The following is a 6,000-nucleotide window of genomic DNA, read 5'->3' on the forward strand; positions in this document are numbered from 1 at the left end:
CCTCGCAAAAAAGAAACCCCCCCTTCCCACTTGCCAGAAGGAAAGGACGAAGGACGGCACATATGTGCGACCACAGGCCATGACAACATTTCGGGCTAATCGAAGTTAACCCCTGGCTGCCAGCCCCTTAACCCCACGCGCGCCCGCTGGCTTTGGCAATTTTTTATGCATGGCTCCCAGTTTGCCATTCAATTCGTTTCGATTCCTTTTCGATTCTGCCACTGCGACTGGCCATTAAATTTACGACACAAAACGCAGTCGGGCAAACAAACAAACAACCGCACACACCCGCACGCACTCGCATGCACTGAGAGAAAAATAATAATAAAAATAACATTAACAATTAATTTTCAGCTCCAAAGTGAAGAATATTTTCCGTTCAGGATCTCCAAAACCATATATAATTGGATATTGGATACAAAATTCATATTGGATGAAAATATTACTGCTTTATAATTTCATTGAAATACTCAGAAGGAATTACCTTTTTTTCCAAGTGCTTAGACAGACAAACAAATCGAGGCATAGACAAACAAACAAACCGAAGGGCAAACATTTTTATAAAGTCGCCGACGACGCCAATGAGCAGCCAGGAAAAAATAAGAAAAGAAGGGAAATAAAAGAGTTGCTTATGATTCTGGGTGGGGTGGATTTGGGGGTGGGGGTGGTGATTGGGGGTTAAGGGTTTTCAAGACCCAAAAGAAGAAGGGGTTTTCCCAAAATGAAGGCAACTGTGAGTGGCCCACATGTTTGTGGACATTTATGCAAACTTTTCGCATTTTTTTGCGCATTTCGTTTTTGGGGGAGTCCAGTTGGGGGGTTAAGGATATGGGTCCAGTTTGAGAATGTGTGTGTGTGTGTGTGTGTGGTGGCGGGGGTTAAGGTCTGTGCGTTTGTCTATTTGGTGGCTTTTACTCAAATTTGATTTAGATTCGATTTGGGCTTCTGTATTTTTCAAAGGTATGAGAAAGGTAATATAGCAAAGATCGAACTTAAATACCCAGAAAATTGTTATCTTTCTTTGTTGAATTTTCTTGTATATCCATTTGAATACGTAAATCATTATGTGCTATTAATTCACATATCTAAACTATCTTATTCATCTGTATTCGCTTTGCACCTTAATGTTTTTTACCGATCCAACCAGCATATTTGGTAGTGTCCTTTTTCCCTGGCCCTTATTGATAAAGGACAGATGTCGCTAGCCAGCATAATATATAAAATTACCGTCGAAAAAAAGGAGATAACAAAACAAATAATAAATAAAATTGCCCAACAAGGTGCAAATTAAATGAATTCAAATTTCGACTGCGGTCGCCACTATTTTTCAAAGGGGAGTTGGGCGAACGAGGGAGATGCACCCATATGGGACAGATGTCCTTAAAAGCGACTCTTTTTTATATTGCACACACACTCGAGCGAGTCCTGTTCCTATCTGTCCATTTGGCTGGAGGTGATAAGCAAGGAAGTGGGGTATATGGCCATCGGGAGATGGCTATGCCCCTGGATTTTATATAATAAATAGAGAATTTAATTGTTATGTGAGTGAATGAAAACTTGAAGAAATATTTATATTATTTAAATTTTACATGTTATTAATTAGTTATTAACTAAATAACTTAATTATTATGTGAGCGAATATCTTAATGAAACCCTGAGAAAATATTTATATTGTTTGAATTTGACTTGGTATTAAATAGAGCAGGTTTATTAGATTATTTTTACATTCTCACATAATTCTATTATTGATCTTAAAATCCCTCAATTATTTTTAAACATTAATTTAAATAAGATCCTATGAAAGAGTATCCCTTGTCCGCTGCGATTCGAATGCAAAATCGCTCCTTTCTTGTTTTTGAATAAAATGAAAAATTTGTAAACGTTCGGGATCTCATATGACGAAACGGGACATGCAAACTACAAAGGACGAGCAATAACAACAACGCGGCAACATGAGGGCCATTTCCACTGGGTGTGTGTGTGTGTGTGTGTGTGTTTGGTGTGTGTGCCGCCAGATTGCCGCAAGGTAAAAAAAAAGTGCACACAAAATCAACGCGTCGAGTATCTCGCATGTCCTGTAGTCCCGAGTCCTGTGTGCGTATTCCGCTCTTCCTGCTTTTTCACTTCTACCTATTTGGTTTTCATTTTTATTTTCAATTTTTTTTTTTTTTTGCATATCACAGGGGGTTGGAATCATCATTTGAATAATTCGACATTTGCGGCGTCCTTTTCGGCGTCCTTCCACCTTTGATTTCCACCTTTCCACGCGCCACAGCCGCGCATCGAATGACGAAAATTTCGTAATAAATAAATAATCCTTTTTCCCCCTTTCCCGGCGGCGTGGAAAAACTGAACTGAACTGAACTGAATTGAAAAACTATGCCACGGCAGCGCGGGGAAAATTCGCTCGCAATTTGAAATTATGGATGAAAAGAAATGAGGCCATGCAAATGTGCTTGTGCCTCGTGTGCTCGTATGTAGATACAATGTGGGTATTAAGGGTTGGGAGAGGGTAGGTGCTGGTGCCAATATCCGGAACCCGAATCCTCATCCTGAGTCCCGCGCCCGGACCTTATGAGCCGCATCCCAGTCCTCCCAACGCACCACACACACACACACAGACAACACCTGGCCAACATCGGCAATCGATATCCGCGGACAGTTGCTAGCCGAAATTCGAAATTCAATCGGATGAGGATGCGGATACGGATGAGCATGGCGATGCGGGAACTTGAATTATATTATATAATATATCCCTGGGTTGGGGGCGAGCCATTCGATTGATCTGAATTGGCGAGTCCGCCGAAAGGCGTACTTATCTCCGCTGCTTGAGAGACAAGTACAGTTCAAAGAGTTGGCCATTGAAAGTTCAAAGGGCTCTTCTTTAAATCAAGTAACTATTCACAGTGAAATAAATTGTATTTTTAAATAGTTTTTGAAATACAAAAAATGTAAATTAAGCTTACACAAAATTCGTTTAGTATAAATTTCTAAAACAGATACATATTATTTCCTTGAATGTTTGATTTCTGCAATGAAAACTGTTGTACTTGTACGCAATAAACCTAACCTTATGTTAACTCAAAATAACATAAAAGATTTTAAAATTCTTAAAGCCGCGAAAAACTTTTCTCAGTGCATCGCTGTGGGCATTAGCATCGTAAAATTTGTGTATTCGAAAACTGTTTTTCCAAAATGTGTTTCCATTCTTTACGCTGCTGTCGTTTTGCAACCCTAAATAAAAAATTGCAAAAATTTGCCTGTTGTGCCATTTTTTAATTTTTCGCCTTTTGTCATTGTCCTTATGCGTTTGAGTCCCCTTCCCCATCCCTTTGCCCGTTCCCTGTAACCCTCTAAAGCCCTTAACCCTTTTTTACCCACCCATCCTGGGAGACAGACAGACCCTCGAACCAGACCAATTGCAATTGCAGTTTCGCCAATGTGCCGGAAAATGCACAAAATCGCATAAAAAAGGGAAAGTGAGAGGGGAGGGGGAAGTTCGGAAAACCGAAATCCCAAATCCATCACGAGGTGTACAGTTGTGCGACCTTATCCGATCCGATCCGATCCGATCCGATTTTGCGATTTCGCTCAACTCATTAACCACTTGACTAATTGCTGCTGCTCGGCGGATAACTCGAATGGAATGGAATGGGTATTTCCCCTAGTTTCTAGTGTGCTATTTTTCTACCCAAAAAAAAGGAGAGAGATTCCCGAAATCCCGAAGGGCATCACAATGGGAATGGCGCCTTATCGCATTACACGGGCTCCTGTTTTGGCTTTGTGGCCCTAAACGCTGCCTTCACACCTTAAACAATACCGCAGCATCCGCATGGCCTCACAGCCTCACAGCCTCAAGTTCGCACGCACTTTGAACCCGGCCAAACAGGATTCGCATTGAGGTCCTCGGGACTTCGGGATCTCGGGCAGCATCCCCTAACCTCTCCTCTCCTGTCTGTTTCTGTTTTTTTTGGGGTAAAAAACAAAGTTTTTGACATTAAACTGCAAACATGATGTTATATAATACACATAATTGCTCGGCTCATGGGACGAGTAGCAGCATCATTCATTGGCTTGTTGGCTCATTGGCTCATTGGCTCATTGGCTCAGTGGCCGGGCAGGAAGTCAAGGACCCTTGAAATGATCTGAACAGAAATCCCTTTTTCCCTCTCTGTTTTCATTTATTATTTTTCCACCAATTTTTTGTCCTTTTTTTGGGTGTTTTGTTGCTCATAAATTGCCGCTAAATGGCGCAGGGGGTAGCCTGTCATTGGTTTGTTTAGGGTTTGATGTGTCAATATTTGACAGATCAAATTGATATTTATACGTTTATGGTATAATAAGGACTCCCCCTCCCTCTCCCTCTCTCTCTCTGTTTCGATGTGTGTGTGTGTTTGTGTTTTGGCAGCATCTACTTAAACTAATTGCCTGATTAATGAATTGGCCGGAATGACGAGGGGTCAATCGGCGGACCAGGGGTCAGTTGACACCAAAGGCACCGCTGGTGGGTTAATCACTTGGTGGGGGAGTTAAGGGCACTTATCGATCCCAATCGATGGGCGTTCATTTAACGACAATTAGTTACTCAATTGGATCTGCCCTTTTGATGGTCAATTTACTTTTGTTTCCTATTTGTTTGTCACACTTAACTTCCTCCAAAGTCAAATGGAATATTATAATATTTTTAATTAATTTTCTTACAATTTAAATAATGATTTTCCACTTGGAATATTTTGTCTGTCCCAAAAAACTTGAAGCAGTCACAACGTACAGCCTTCGTACTTCGAATTAAATGCTTTGAATTATGATTGATGATAAACGATGAACCCTTTTCAATTGTTTTACTTTTAGATGAGTAATAGGTATTTCCTAGCATATCAAAGACAATATCTTAAGTGTACTCTACTAAATACTTTTGCCAAGAAACCCTGGATGTCCTTAAGCTTTTCCACTCGCCGCCCCTCGAGAAAATCCTCGAGGCAACCCCGAGGCAAACCGATTGTGGATCAATCATCTCGTTAGGGAATGTGCCGCGGGCCATTGTCTGTTCGAGGACTGTTATCCTGCGATCCTTCGATCCTGGGGACCTGCAAAATTAAGGATCACAGCTGGCCGAGGACCTCGAAGGAACCCCGGGTCCTTTTCGGCCGACCCCTTGCCGAGGGATGACGCCTCTGTCGCGGTCGGCAGCCTCCGTTATCCTCGGAGGGATCTACCCCCTCGCCACAAGGATCTTCGGCCGTCTTTTCGCTGCAACTGTTACCGTAACTGTTACCTCTTCCTCCTTTCCTTTTCATCTCAAACGGTACCTAGTGATTATAAATTATGGATGTGGCCTCGAAGGGGTTAACAACTTTCTCACGATCCATATAAAAAACGGGAAGGAAGGCGAGTAGAGAAGAGGCGAGTCTGGCGATGCTAACAAATGGAAATCCATTAAAACGGATCGAAGGAAAACTGCGAGTGTCTTGTGCAATAATTCTTTGTTATAGAATGTAACGGATTTTTTCTGCCCCTCAACTCGCAAAAAAAATTGGGAACCCATTGACTGACGTTCGACAAATGGCCCAAAAGAGTTTTCGTTGGCTTGTCACTTGGATTTATGATCGCATTTGGCAGATCCAAGGAAATTGGTGGCAAGGGTTCAACTGTTTTGAGTTTTGTTTTCACTGCGAAATATTATTTAATCTGAAGCGTATTATACAACATTTTCCCAACTAAGGAGGTGGAAAGGTTTTTCCGGTGTAAATATGTGAAACCATGTTCGATATTCAAATTAAATTACGCCACCAACTGCAGAATGTTTTTCGGTTTGATTTCTCAGCCCCGCCGACGAATTTTGTTTGTTCGGAAAGTTTTCCTATTTTCAGTTTGTTTGTTTATCGTATTTATTCTCGTTATTATTATTATTATTATTGGCATATGGGTTGTCTGTCTGCCTGTATGTGTGTGTTGGTGAGTGAGTGCAGCCTCGGAAAAGTGTATAATTTCATTTATGTC

Source organism: Drosophila ficusphila, unplaced genomic scaffold, assembly GCF_018152265.1.
Source record: "Drosophila ficusphila isolate 14025-0441.05 unplaced genomic scaffold, ASM1815226v1 contig_198, whole genome shotgun sequence".
NCBI lineage: Eukaryota > Metazoa > Arthropoda > Insecta > Diptera > Drosophilidae > Drosophila > Drosophila ficusphila.